Genomic DNA, 15,787 nt, shown 5'->3' with positions numbered 1-15,787 from the left:
ACCGAGGCAAAGCAGCCACACTCTCCAAAGTAACCAGGAAGCTGAGTGTGCCGCTGTTTCTAACTAGAAAAGTTTTAAAAGACAGTCTAACTACTGTATTCTGTAGGAGAGGTTCTCTGTGGGCTTTACCCCCTTTTGTGCAGAGAAGATAGAAAAAGAAAGGCCACTTCCAAACTGGACTATACACAGTGGACCATTTGGAGTCTTATATTGCCTGCCCCATAGCAACATGTTATAAGCAACTGGAAAGCAGAAAGCTTGATCTGCTTTTTGTGTTTACTTATGCATTATTAGTGTATTCCCAGAGCCACTTAGTTGCTGTTCAATACTTTTCTACAGTTATTTATTTTTAAATTGAAAATAGATTTTTTCATACAATATGTTCTGATTATGGTTTCCCCTCCCCCTACTCCTCTTATGTCTTATTCCCCATTCTCTCTCCCATCCGGAACCACACCCTTTCTCCCTCTCTTTAGGAAACTAATGGGTGTCTAAACAAATAAGAACAAAATAAAATAAGATAAAGCAAAAGAGAACAAATCGGAATAGCACAAAATAACCAAACAAGAAAAAGAGCCAAAGAAAAGAATACAAGAAGCATATATAGATGCAGAGACATATGGTTTCACATAAAACCTGAAGCCATAATGTATATGCAAGGAAAACATTTTAAAAGCCTAACATTAGGAGTCAAAGATGCTGTTGATGAGTTTTCTATTGGCATCTACTACTGGCCAGGGGCCCTACACTTAAGATTGGTTCCCAGTGAGACTCCCTTGGAGAAAACTAAGGTTTTATTTGCAAGTGGTTATCAACTGAAGATATCTTCTGGGTTAGGAATGAGAATGTCTGTGTCCACTTCTGTCACTTCTGGGTCACCATCTGGTGCAGACCTATGCAGACCCTGTGCAAGTTGCCCCAGTCTCCATAAGTTCATATGTATGCCAGCCCTGATGTGTCTAGAAAGCCTTGGCTCCTTGGTGTCCTCCATATCTTCTGGCTTATCTATTGAAGAGGTAGATTGTGTGCCTAGGTGTAAAGGTCAGAGGATAACTTGTAGAAGTCGGTTCTCTCCTCCCACCATGTGGAGCTGTTCAGATAGAACTCAGGTTCTCTGACTTGGCGGCAAGCCTCTTCACTCGAGCCTTCTCCCATCTAGAAGTTTTAGGTGGCTGCACGGATGTCTGGCTCTCTGGAACAAGCACATAGAAATAAATGTGGTGTTGCTCACCATTCTTGGAAGACATAGGACTCCCAAGAGAGACTCCAGCAATCAATCAATCAATCAATATTAGGAGAGTAAATCTACCTATCATCTAGCCAAGGAATTTTGCCAGTCGAATTCTTCCGCAGCTCCGGAAGAGCAATTATTTCTCCCACTTCTCTACACTCCTTGCACAATGGAGTAAGAAAAGGATACAGTCATTTCGATTCAGAGAGAGAGAGAGAGAGAGGAGTCAGGCTAGCAATGTGTGTGGCTCAATGGTAGAGTGTTTCTTTAACCACTACAGGATTCAGGGTTTGATCCTCAGCACCTAATAAAAACACACCAAGAAAAGAAAACCAAATTCCAGCCAACTCAAGACACTGGTCTGCTGCTGAATGGTGCGGCCTCGCTACAATTCATCTAAACTTCTTCCTAAAATCATTAAGCAATGCAAAGTGTTTGGTATCTCTATCATTTTTGTTTTCTTTCACTTCTTGTTCCTATAAGATATAACCGGAGCGGTCTTAAGCCCAAAGTCCATGTATGGATTTGTATCTGAAAACCCGTGGAGGTGGGGTGTGTGTTTCAGTATTAACTGGATTCAGAGTGCACCAGTGCACAGGTGGGTTTAGCTATTCTCCAACACCTAGGTTTGCCTCGCTGAACAGTAGAGCTGTCTTAGAGTCTCACATGACAGTTAGGATTCAACTGCACCTCTCTGATCAGAGCCCAAAATAGGACCGTCCACTTGCATAAGCAGGGCCCTTGATCGCATTCTAATCCTTACTACCAAGAGGACACTCTCACTGCCTTTAGACAGTGACCTATGTCAGTTAAAGCAAGTGGGACATGGTGCCTTGTAAGGTGGTGACTGATCCTCTAAGTATTTTTGTGTCCCCCAAAATGTCCTTTACATGTTACAACCGATGGCCTGTCCCTGACTCAAACTGCTCTGCCTTGGTGCAGCCTCCAGTGTATTGGAAGGGGCCTTACATTTAGGCTTTTGCCCACCCTCACCTTGAATCAAAAATGCCTTTTCATTTGTATTTGACCTTTCACTGGTCTTCCGGGATGGAGGAGCCAGCCTTAGAGAATGAACAAGCTAAGGAAAGCCTGTGAGCTGCCCTATCCAGCGCCTGGCACCCATCACCTGTGGTGCAGCTCGGCTCCTCCCTGGCTCCCTCCCGCAGCTTCCTGGGCGGTTGGGAACCGGGTCCCAGCTCTCGCCTCCTCCCGCTCCAGCGAGCGCGCGCGGGCAGCGAGCACCCGGGAGACTGCGCGCCGGCGTGGGGCGAGCGCCGGTCCAAGAGCGCGCGCCGGAGCCGGGCCGCCCCGCCCCGCCTCGCCCCGCCCCGCCCCGCCCTGAGCTCCTGGACCACTCGCCCCGCCAGCCCCTCCCGCCCCGCGCGCCTAGCCCACTCCGGCTCAGGAGCTGATGCTGGGGGAGGCGGCTGCAGCCGTGGCTCCGCAGCGGGAGCGCAGAGAAGCAGAGGACCAAGAGGCAGAATGCAGGCGCTCCACCGCCCGAGGTAATCACTAGGATGGAGAGAGTAGGTCCTCACCTGATCCAACCCTGGCCACTTGAAATGCGGACTCCAGAGATGGCAGAAAGACCATTCCAAGTTTCTAAGGACTGGAAATGAAGGGTCTTAAGATCTATCTACTCTCATTGAATTTATATGCAGCTTCTCCTTTCCTGTTTGAAATTCTAAACAATGCAGCGACAAACTCCCGAGTCACTATGGGTTTGTAAATATAATCCTGAAAGTTTTTTGTTTTTTGTTTTTGTTTTTTTTTTTTTGTTTTGTTTTGTTTTTTTTTTGTTTTTTTTTTTTTTTTTTTTGGCATGGTGTGGTTCTTTGCTTACGCGTATTTATTAACCTGTTAACTCGGGCTAGTCAGAAATTGGCACTTAAAATATTCTTTGAGGAACACGGGCAAGTTTCGATGGATGGTGCTTTCAGACATCTGGTATTTGTCAGCTTAGTTAGCATCTGTCTTCCCCGAAGTGGTCCCTGAGCTCGTCCCTTGGAGATGGGTCTTGCATGTACCGCTCTTGCCCTCTAGTGCCTCGCCAGCTTGGTAGCAGTCTGATGGCTAATATTAATAAGATGATGTTACATAACATGAGGGTACTGGCCAGCACTGCCCTCACTGCCACTTGCAAAGGCAGAAAGCCCAGCCGAAGAAGGCTGCATAGACTCCTCTTTTAATTTTTTTGTCTGTCCATTGAAACTTTCCCTGCATTATCCAACTCTCTGAACTTTAACCCCGGGTAAGTACATCTGTTTATTTATACTTTATATTGACAGTTCACTCCGGGGGTGAGGGGTGGCTTTCAATAAGAGATAACTTTGTTTTTATCCCATCAAGAATCGCTGCCCTGAACAATTGCCTGATTTTATTAACTAAGATGAATGAACCAGTAAGGTATTTCTTCATTTAAGGATTAAAGTTTCTTTAGATTTAAGAATTAAGGAGGTGACCCTCTGAGTTGGTTAAGATGTGTGTATGCTAACAAATTCCTTGTGCAGTACCAGCATGGTTAATCAACCATATGTCTTTTGCCTGGTTTGAATTTTGGAAATAACGTTAAAGATTCAAAGTCTAATCACCAGTTTGTCATGTAGCAGTGCTTAATAGAGCTTCATATTTGATGCAGTTTGTGTCTCAAACCACTGTTTAAGATGATAATATAGAGACATTGAGTATAAATTAAATAATATGCCTAACTATTGAATGAAGAAGCTTTAAATTAAAAGAAAGTAGATGTATTTTTCCATTTAATATTGCTGCTTTGGGGGAGCAAACAGGGAAGATAAATAACATTTTCAGGAGCATAGTCTGATGACTTCCCAACTAGTTTTACCAATATGTGGGCACTATATACACTTGAAGCACATTTTATACTTGTATTTTTATAAACACGTTGGGATATAGTAGCCTCTGCAGTTTGTAAGAGCACTGGAGAAAACAGCATAGACAGATGAGGTCCTGAGGTTAGGCTACGGCTTGAGTTAAAATAGGGAGTTAGGGATGGAACTCAGGTCCATTTCATTTTTTCTCATCCTTGGAAAATATCGTATGATAAAGTATAAAACAATGCTGTTCGTGGGAGAAGATGAAAGGACAGTCTAGTGCTCAGCTGAAAGGATTTCTTTTTCTTCAGCCACAACTCCCCGTCCGTTTTGTATTTGAGGAGGTTTCAAATATATAAAAATATGAAAGAGCTGATTTTTAAGATTCTCCTGAGGATAGCCATGCCTTGCACTGACAGAGACTTCCTGCTGCCGTCTCTGCTGAGCATGGTGTGTGTGCTCTGTGAGGGTGTCTTTGTCCCCTCTGGGCTACTGTTGGCAGGGCAGAAGACTTAACTCTTCCTAGAAGTAAATGCCATTTGCAAACTGGGCACTTGAGTTGGTAATTTCCTTTACAGTGTTTCTCAGCTTACTGGCATTCTTGGGCTCCAGTGGGATTTGTATCTCTTTGGAGAGAATGTTGTTACAGTTTGGTGTGGTTCAGGTCTAGTATATCTTCTCTTGGAATAAATCTTCTTAAGGAAAATCTTATTTCTAAGAGCTCCAGCAAATAGGAGATTTCCTTTTTTGCTGTAATTGGGGGATTCCTTAGGAAACCATCCTTCCTCCGAAGCTGCCCCTCTGTGGAAATGCTCTCAGAAGCTGCAATTGCAATGACTGGCTTCATCTCAAAACTTTAAAACCATAAAGAAATTGTGCTGGTCTTATTTTGGATTTAGAGCCCTCTGTCATGAATGAAATTTCACCTAATCTTTGATGATTGTGGCCAACTTCGGAACTGAAAAGTCTATTTGCTAAGGTTATTTACAAAAGAAACTACTTAAATATGTATGTTTATGGTTTGTCTGTACTTCATCTGAGAACAAAGAGACAGAGGTAAGGACAGATACACCATTCCCAGCTGCTCAGCAACTTAGACAGCCATGGTGCCTTTCTTTCTCCAGGGTGTGGTCATCAGAGAGAGGCAGAACACAGTCCTCTGAAAGCGATCCCAGATGAAGGGCTTTACTGGGCCACAATAATATCAGCTATGATATAAAGATCATTAATGTGAACCATACTCTAAAATTATTGTCCTGAAACCGTACGGTTCCTCTTATCGTTGTAGGAGAGAATTAAACTATACATTTTGTCTTCTCATTAAAGCCAATACACGTAAAACACCTAGTTATAGACAACAATTTATACTTTTTAAAAGGTTTATTTTTACTTTATTTTATTTGTATAAGTATTTTTTACCTGCTTTATGTGTTTGCACCACGTTCATTCCTTGTGCTTGTGAAGGTCAGAAGAGGGTATCAGATCACCTGGAACTGGAGTTACAGATGGTTGGGAGTCACCATGTGGGTGCTGAGAACTGAACTCAGATCCTCTGCAAGAGCAGCAAGTGCTCTTAACCACTGAGCCATCTCTCCAACCCTGGTTTATACTTTTATCTTGTGCTAAATATTTTAATGTTTCATTTAAGTTCTATGACTAGAAAAATTTCAGCCCTGTTATGATTAATGCCCATAACACACACACACACACACACACACACACACACACACACACACACACACACACACACACATTTCTTAAATCACTGAGTGCTCTAACTATTGTGTACCTGTTACTAAACCAGAGTCTAATCACCCTCCATCCTCCATCATAGACCTCACTTATAACTATGGTCTCAGTTATGGAGTTCATTTTAAGTATATGCCAAGTGTTAATCCTTTTGTTTAATCACAGTACATATAAAGATCTAAGTAGCCTGGATTCCAGGCCTGACTCTGCCATGACAAAGCGCCCAGGAGGCCCTTGCTGGGTCTAGGATGAGTTTGGTCACCCTTGTGATGATCTCAGAGCCCTTTCTCTGGTCATTTGTCCAGAATTTTAGAAATCCCTATGAAAAACCATCAGAGAGTAACACTTAACTTGTTGTAGCATTATTTTCTAGAGCTGTCAGTAGTTAAAATAACAGTTAACAGTCATTTATCTTATACCATTACTATTGAGACTCTTCACATATAAAAATCCACTCAACTCATTTCATCTAGGTACTACTCCCATGTCCAACAGGGAAATCAAGTCACTAAGAGATTAACTATGTAAGTACACTCCTGGCTGGCAGTGGATTCAGTGAATTCAGTTAGAATCTGGCTTTAAATGCACACAGCAGTGGTCACTGCTCTATTCTGTCAACATCTGTCATCAAATGTACATGTTTGATATGCCTCTTGTTATAATGTAAACAATCTGGGTACTTCTCCAGCCAATCATACCATTCTACCCTAGCATAGGAAATAAGGCATTTATATGTCATCATTCAGAAGGATGTTTGCTGAGCATGGATTCTGTGACAGGCATAAAGCAGTGCCCAGGACAATTAAATGTAGCACACTCTTTAATGAAGTATGAACGGTCAAGTTTAAGTTGCTACTCTAACCACTTGGGTATTACTTATGCTAAAAGATGCCCACAGGAAAGGAGGAGCCATTAATCTGGCTTCTGGATGAATGACTAGGCTAGAGCCATGGGACCAGCACCTACACCCTGGTCAGACTTCCCTATCATCGTCTCTAGTCTTCAGTTTCCTACTTTGAACTCCCTTCCCCTCTGCAGATTGACCATCCTTCCCCTTCTGGCTTATGTAATCTTCCTAAAACATAGCTCACAGTCATACAGACAACTATGTGATACAGCTGAACCATATCTTGTGAGAAAGCCACAGATAACACTCTCTAGTTCTCAGAGATGTTATGAACAGATTAAAGCCTTAATGCTGAATTGTGCATACCACTAGGCACATATTCTAGCTCAGCCTACAATGTAATAGGCAGACATCCTGGCATTTCAGCCTTACAGGCAGACACAACAAGCAGCAAACAGCAATGGAATATTTTTCTTCTCTGCCTTGCTAGATGACAGCACACTGAAGGAAACGAACTAACTACAATCTTCCCTTCATGACTTCTAAATACAAAGATGGAACATTACAGTAGTCATTTTCTTTTTAATTTACTATACCAAGCTAATGACCCCAACTGCGGCTTTTCTCCCATTCCTGTCCATTTTTAAAGTTCCTGTTCCAGAGACAGAGTGTGTTCTCAGTAGTGTTTTACAGAAATCAGTTTCCTGTGTGCCTACCACAGCAGGGTTCAATTAACATGACACAATTTCACACATTCTTTCCCAGAGAAAGGAATGTTCTTTGTCAATTTTTAATGCTGCTAAATTAATTTTAGCCTAGTCAAGGAAAGTATTTGAAAGCCCCAAATGCATTTTTCAACACATATATGTAATGAATTGGAGAAAGACGAATGTTCAGACACCCATGCCTTTCAACTGGGTTGATGATGGTGGGTGTCAATGGAGAGGGGAAGAGCTTACCTTGGTAAATTGGTTCTTACAGATAGGACCTTACAAATATTAAAAATATATACAGTTCCTCCCTGTATGTGTGGAATGGCTTGTGATTCCAAAAGTAATTGCCCCTTTACTTTTTTTAATAAAAAATAATTAGATGCTTGCTAATGTTTTCTTGATGGAATCTTTAAAACAACAACAACAACAACAAAGAACAGATGTACACAAAGAGACTCTAGCCACACTAAAACTCTGCTGCATTTCAGAATGTGAAAAATAGAATCCAAGTAAGAGCCAGTGAGAGTCACATTCTGTCCATCCTGATTTATGGCTCTGGTCAAGATGGTCACTGCTGCTCAATGTTTATATTATTGACCTGACTGTTTGAGGCCAGTGTGATTGATGGTTTGACTTGAGTTTGTCCTAGTTTGTGAATGAGCTACTATTTATAAAAGTTGAGTGTGGGCCCCCTTTCACACACTGAACAAGCATTCAATGAGTTGTTCTTCTATCAAAAACTGATTTTGTAATCACGGAGAACAAAGCGAACCATGCAAGTACTTACAGATGCCTCTACATCTATAGAGAAACATTACACACAAGACTAGAAAACGTAGACTGTGCCACAGAAAAGGTGCAGGGAGATGGGAAGGTGTTTTCAGCAGGGTTAAGGCATTGCAGACCCAAGATTGGCAGTTGACCTCTATAAGCAGAGACATTTATATTTAAAATTAAGATACAGCAGATGAAATGGAGGAAAAAAAGTTGTAGGCATAGGTAATGCCACATAAAAAGACACAAAGATAAGATGGTCTCTCTGGGAGAATGACAGAAAATACGCTTTACTGGAATGATCACACTATCTGATTGGGTAATACAGGCCAGAGTAGGATGCTAATCCTAAAGGGCCCTGTGGCCATGTATAGGGATTTGAATTTTAATTAGTAAGTTTTAAGCAGCCTCTGATAAAATTCTAGCTCTAACCCAAGTTCTTTAGTGCCACATCTAAGTAGTGGGGACTGTTAACAACTGTGCTGGGTTCTATGTGTAATGGCTTCATGCATAGTGACTTCATATGTAATGTCTCATGGATGAGGAGAGAGGTGCCTGAATAAATTTTGGGAAATGGAATTGGGAAGATGTTGATTCGTTTATATATGCTGGATGAAAGACTGTCCGGTGTGAACCTGTAGCACAGTGTGGAGATGAAGAGCGCTGCAGGCTGCTGGGAAGCAACTTGGCTTTTTTTTTTTTTTGACAGCATTCTTTATTGCAAATAATTAACCAACATAGCTAATCTTCTGGAAAGTAGATAATGATCTACAAGACCATCAGAACTCTAGTTCATACTGTGCTGGATGCTCTGTTAATATTTCTCTCTCTCTCTCTCTCTCTCTCTCTCTCTCTCTCTCTCTCTTTCTCTCTCTCGTTGGATATTTTCTTTATTTACATTTCAAATGTTATCCCCTTTCCAGGCCTTCCCTCTGGAAAGCCACTATCACATCCCCCTCCCCCAGCCTCTATGAGGGTGCTCCCACACCCACCCACCCACTCCCACCTTCCCGAGCCTGCATTTCCCTACACTGGGGCTTTAAAGGGAGACTTCTTAAGAGTGTGTGCTTATGAGGAAGTGAAAAGGCACCAAGTTATAAGGAGAGAGAAGACCCTTAAGATAAGAAGTAAACAACACTAATTTTTTTTTCAGGAAACCCCTGAAATTGACCAGATTCACTAGGACACCCCCCCAAGAGTATATAAATATCTCAGATCACTCTCAGAGAAGACAAGATTCAGAGAATTCTTTTAAACAAACCCAACCCCGTGGAAGAAGCAGAGACCAGGAAAATTGCCTAGAAAAAAAAAAAAAAAAGCTGAGCTGAACTGAGCTGCCTGGAAGAGTCTTAGACAAATTGAGCCACCTAGAATGGACACTCTACAACCTGTTCAGCTGACTTCTGGTTGTGCAGTGTGGTCCAGACTGCCGGCCTTGTTGATCTGTTATACATGCTGGGGTGGGCTTTGGTGATGCAGCTGTCTTTGAGTCATTTCTACTCCTGTAAGTAACTCTTTACCCATATTCCTATAAATAACCCAGTAAAAGTCATTGGTTCACCAAAGAGGACTCTAATGGTATATACTGTGTCATCAGTTTCTGATCTAGGGTGAGTAGACATTTGTTCATGTCTCCCCAAGAAATGATGTCATGCAACATAGAAGATCACAAATTAAATTTTGAATTAGTTGAGTCTGCTTTCCAATTGTTCCATTGGAGCCAACTGGCTACAGAGTTGATGTGCCTTGTCGTTGCCATTTTATCAAGTTGCTAGTTGATTTGAAGAGCTAGGGCTTAAACATATGGATGTCTGGGATTCACATAAGCGTTTAGAATTTATTGGAGAGTAGATGATAATAAACACCATGGAATTTGTGACTCATCAAAGGAAAGACAGAGGGTAGGAAGAAGCCATGGGTCTGGTATCAGGATGCCTCTGACAGAGCCTCCTCCTTTGCTTGGAAGCCATTATGACTCTCTAGGGGCTGCCATCTGTGTACCACAAAACTCCACTCAAGGCAAAATTTTATATATATATATATATATATATATATATATACATACACACACACACACACGCACACACACACACACATCATTTACAGGTGCTCGGTGTACTTTCATTACCAGGTACAGCCTCTGTAATAATTAAACCAGGAGGATTTTGTTTATTCATTCTCTGTGTGTCAGATGGTAGTCCAGGAGAGCTTAATGGTTTATACTGCAGCTTCTTAACTCATAGGCAATGACATCATATGGGACTGAGAAAACAGAATGTGGCATTATGAAAAATTCAACAATAGTAAGAGGTTTCTAAATGTTCAGTGACCACAGGTTAGCTCATAGTCAAAGGTGATAAAGCTGCACCTGGTGGTGCTAGCCCAGCCTGTGCCATGAGGCTTCAGTGGAGCCTTGGTTCTGAACCAGCAGCAGGCAGTACCGGCAGGGTCCGTAGTGACGAAGCTCGCTGGAAATGGTTCAGCTCAAGTTTGAGCCCATACATACAAAGCTTTTTGCTCTTAAACACAATGTTTAATTATAGAAGACAGACTAAATTATTTTTTCTGTTGATATTCCTTAGCGTATAACTAACTATAACTTAGTATTTCTTTGTATTTTATTATTTTATAATGTTGGATTTTTAAAATTGCTGTTTGAGTCACTGATTTGAGCTTCATGAAAAAAAAAAGTTGTTAAATTAATTTTCGCTTAAGAATAGAACATAATTTCCAACAATTTCTGAAATAGCTCTAAACATACCTCTGCTATTTTGTTGCTATGTATTTATGCAAAGCAGTGTTCTCGGCATTGATGGTCATAAAATCAAAGTATTAATCCACGCTAAAAAGCCGAAGAGGCTGTACATCCTGCAGCATCAAATATTCAACAGTGCTTAATTCTTTGTATAAAAATAAACAAGCACATTGATCTCATTAGTATGCAAATATCCTTTGATCTTTAACAAATGATAAAATTATAAATGTCTGTATACTTTTTATACATCACAGAAGTGTTTTTCAAATTACTTTAGGGTTTGTCAGCAATAAATATTTGATTTGTATATCTGCTTCATATACCCATATGCCCAGGGCCACGTAAAGTTTCTTGAATGAGAAAAGGTTAAATAAGCCTTGTTTAATCCCGTTATCACTCGAAACCCAGGTATAGAGTGCCTGGGAGAGGCAGAGCTCACTGCCTCACTGGCCACAGTAGCTGAGGACTGCAATCAGTCTAGATATGTGGTACATATACACAATGGAATCTTATCCAGCTGTTAAGGAAAAGCTGAACATTTTAAGAAACTAAACATTATGTTAAGTGATAGAACATCCAAGACTCAGAACGACAGAGAGGGTGTGTTCTCCCCAGTGTGTAGGTTCTAAGCTCTCTTAGGGATGTACATGGATGGAGGTGGGAGGAGTGTGAGTAATGGTCAGAAACCGGAACCAGCCCATAAGACTGAAGAAAACTGGAAGTCAATAGAACAAAACTAAAGAGAAATACTGGGGACGGACAGAAGAGTGCCCCAGGAAACGGGTAGATAAGGGCGGGCTGGGGCATGCTAGTCAAGCTGAATGAAATATGTGTGACAGGGCCGTATGAAAATTGGTTGCACTGTAAGTGGATTTTAAAAATTAACATGAAAGATTACAAACAAACTCTAGGATGGAGCAAGCACAATACCACTGACTCCCTGTGAGGGAGCTGCATCTAAACAGCGCCTCTCTCGTGTCCATCTCCTACATTGCCCTTAGCAAGGCAGGGAAAGTGATGTTGCTGTAGTCTCTCTGGTGCAGGCGGTCAGCTCTCCATGTACCAGCTGGAACATCTCGGGCCAGTTGCTCAGTCTCTAGGGAGTCAGAACAAGGTTTGCACAGGCCAATTGCTCTTAATGCCTGTGAGGCTGTTGGTCCTCCTTCCTCAGTAGCACTTCCTTCAGCATAGCCTGTGAGAGATCCTGTAAAACTGCCATCTTTCCTGTACCTGTGTTTCTTCACAATGCTGCCTATGTAGTTCATGTCTTCAAACTTAATACATGTATTTTTTATGTAATTCATCCTTTCCTGATCCTAAAATGACTGGGAAGCCAAAAATTCTACAGTGCTGATGGAGCCCCCAGCATACTGGCCAATGTGTCTGTTCCTCCCGTTAGCACAGAGCAGCTGAATAGGAAATGCCTGTGGTTTTTCAAATGTATTTGTGAGAGCAGTTCAAAGATACAGCTTCATTGTATAAAGTGTTCACCTGTTAGTCTTGATTTTTAAGAAGTTTTCTGTGGAAAATTATTGGAGATAACAAGAACCCTTTGCCCTTGGGTATGTCAGCCTAACATGGAACAGGCACACGGAGCAAATAGTATTACTAACAGTATTTTAGCAAGATTCACATCGAAAGTTCATGTGGGGATGAGATGAGCTAAAGGGGAAAAGGACAGAGGGAAAGGACAGAGGGAAAGGGTAGAGGGAGAGGGTAGAGGGAAAGGATGGAGGTAGGGTTTTACTGAGGAACTGGGTTTGTGTAGCTGGTAGAGGTGTCAATGGTTTTCTTGAATCAACTTGTCTTGAGTCAACTACTTTATACAGCAGTTTGCTTGCCTGCCTGCCTGCCTGCCTGCCTGCCTGCCTGCCTGCCTGCCTGCCTCTGAAATGACTACTTCTTCAGATTGTCTAAGCTATGTGCTTCTATTCCTTACTGACACCTTTACATTTTAGTCCTCACCTCTGATGCACCTTGACTCCAACTACAGTTTCTGCTTTCCTTCCAAGAGTTTCAATTCCATTCTCCCTGATAGCCACCAAAGTCTGGATTCAATTGCTTCCTGTGGAAACACTGTTAGCTGCCCTTAGCTGGCTTATCCTGACTCTGATTTCTTTACTCTGTACTATTTAGCATAGACAGTCCGTCTTTTCTCTATTGTTTATCCGCTGTATCTAAGTTAGGATTTTATTGCTGTGGAAAGACACCATGACCACAGCAACTCTTATAAAAGAAAACATTTATTTGGAGCTGGCTTACAGTTCAGAGGTTTAGTCCCTTGTATCCTCACGGTGGGAAACATGAGGGCATGCAGCAGATGTGGTGCTAGGGAGGTAGCTGGGAGTTCTACATCTGGATCCACAGGCAGTAGCAAGAGAGAGTGACACTAAACCTGGCTTGAGCTTCTGAGATCCCAAAGCCCACCTTTAGTGACACATCCCATCAAGGCCACACCTCCTAATAGTACCACCCCCTATAGCCTCTGGGGGGGGGGCATTTTTATCCAAACCACCACAGACTGCCACACTAATTGCTTGTGAACTCTATTTTGGTTGACTTTCTGTTCAATTATATCTAATTCTATTTCCAAGTTGAAAGACATTTATTAATCAGCTGTAGCCTTCAAGATAAGTGGTATCTTATCGCAGTAAAATTGTATCATATAATTAGTTTATTCTTGCTCTTGAACAACGGCATTATCATTATTAGATTTCTTATACCTAGTCAGATTTTCCTGGCATGACCTCTCCATCCTCAGACTGATACCTTCAGCCCTGAGCTGACTGTTCCTTAGGCCCTGTGGCTCTCAGGAACTGTCGCTGGCTCTCCCACATCTTATTAATATGGCACAGAGTTGGCTCTTTCCATTCGTGACATGGTATTAGTTATTGTTTCACAGGTCTTGTTGTCAGTGAAGCCATCTTTATAGGTCTGCGAATAGTTTCTAATTTGAGTTCTCTGCTGTCCTCAGCATTGACTACAGCACTAATCTCAAATTCACTTTTCAGTAATTACCTCATGGCTGATTGCAGAACGATTTCTGGGTGGGCTTTTTTTTTGTGGGTGAGGATTTATACCTACCATGCTGGATTTATATCATCATGTTGGATTTATCACATGCCTTCAAGGGTGTTATGGTTACATTTACTCCACATTCAATAAAGCAGACATCGGATCCAGCAATTTTTAGCAACTATAATCATTAATAGTCATGGGTAACCTTAAAAGATACATTATGGCATTAGCATAAAGTAGAAGTGTCTAATAAACCTACAGCATAATGAGCCATTGAATTCAATAAATTCTACCAACAGTCACCGAGCTTATTCTGTGCCGGGCACAGGGGTGCAGTGATAGATAAATGAGGCTTTAATTCTCCTTTTTTAGAGCTTCATCCCAACGAGAAGGGTGATTTACAACAAAATTTTAATTATTATGGTAGTTAACACAAGCGAGAGGACGTTTTTGTGAACATGTGTTAACTACTGGGCCTTCACAAGTTTGAAAAAAAATCAGAAAATTTAACAAGAAAGAGAATTGTGTGGCCAAGTTAGTTTCCAGGACTTCTCTGTTCTAGGGGTGCCTTAGCCATGACTGACTCCCAGCTGAGTCTTTTCTATTGCCCACGTCATGTCCTGAAAGAGGCGGGAAAGCATGGTTCAGTTTCCAGGACTAGAAGAAAAAGCAAGGAACAGGAAGAAGCTGTGTATGAGTTGACTGTGAGGCTTAAGTTGTCCATGGGCAAATGAGGCATTTGTTTTTAGAAGATTTTCATAGATGCTAGGCATGCTAGTTAATGTTTACAATCTCAGCAGTGGAGAGACCAAGACAGGAACATTTAGAGTTCTAGAGTTCCTGAACAACCCGGCCACACATTGCGATTCTGTCTTAATGATAATAATAATAATAATGATTATTATTATTGTTATGTTAAACTAACTCCTACCCTTGCAAATATACAATAGGATAATTTTTGATATCTGAAGGAAATTTGGGAACATTTATGAAAAAGGAATGACTTTGGCATTTTATATTTACTAAATCCAGGGAAATTGGGCCCTGTTGTCAGGCTTCAGAACTTGTCAGTCCCTGCCATTTGTATTAGCGGTGTGTACTCAGTTATCTTTTGAATACTTTCATCTTACTTTTCTACTTTTCATTCCTGGCCTTTTCCCAATAATGTGCTTACTCCTGTGTCTACAAGATTTTCCAAATCTTACTCGTCTATTCAAACTACCTCTGCCCAAGTCTTCTCCTCCGGACATTTTGCAGAGTCCACCCCCACTTAGCATGCTCTCTTTCCTCCCTTATCTCGTTACAGCCATTCACCTCTAATCCACAGTCATGTGTCGGCACTAAAGTCACTGTCTCCTCCTCAGAATTTAGAAGCTTTTTAAAATATTTAATACTCCAAACAAGTATATTTTAAGTAGGAAAAATAGCTACTCCATAAATATTTGAACAAATGACACCGATACCCTAAGTATCTGGGTAATAAAGTGCAATATGTAATTTAGAGGATAAATGTCATAAATATCTTGTGCTTACACTCCAAAATGTGTTATTCACAAAGATATCTATCTTCATATATATAATAAACATATGACTCAAATTCTGGTTTGCTGCTTATTTCATAAATATTACAGAATGCTAACCCTCTGATTTATCCTGGCTTCATCATTCTATCTCAAAATTACAGGATGGAAATATTGCAATTAAAAAGCACAGGACCAGCCCTAAATGCACTGTAGCCATCGAATTCAGGATTTCCCACCACGGCTTGACCCACAGCCATCTGAGAGCCCACCATGAGGGCAATGACAAGACTTCCCTTAAACTTCTTTTCATTCCTCATGGAGTGCCAGGACCTTAAGACCCTAC

At 41.4% G+C, this 15,787-nt stretch overlaps 1 protein-coding gene across 4 annotated transcripts in view; it reads left to right on the top strand.

Annotated features, from left to right (window-relative positions):
* Nucleotides 1-2,635: 2,635 nt before the first annotated feature.
* LOC110290928 (bifunctional heparan sulfate N-deacetylase/N-sulfotransferase 3) overlaps nt 2,636-15,787 on the top strand; it is a 156,359-nt gene continuing 143,207 nt past the window's right edge. For 3 of the 4 annotated variants that reach the window (XR_003836259.1, XM_021157836.2, XM_029475611.1), the window contains exon 1: nt 2,636-2,736. The gene's annotated coding sequence lies outside the window, so the exon portion shown is untranslated. Of the gene's footprint in view, nt 2,737-3,368; nt 3,483-15,787 lie in introns of those variants that run through there. The other variant, XM_029475610.1, reaches the window with a different exon arrangement.

This window comes from Mus caroli, chromosome 3 (genome assembly GCF_900094665.2).
Source record: "Mus caroli chromosome 3, CAROLI_EIJ_v1.1, whole genome shotgun sequence".
In the NCBI taxonomy this organism is placed as follows: domain Eukaryota; kingdom Metazoa; phylum Chordata; class Mammalia; order Rodentia; family Muridae; genus Mus; species Mus caroli.
This window is presented reverse-complemented; position numbering and strand designations above follow the sequence as displayed.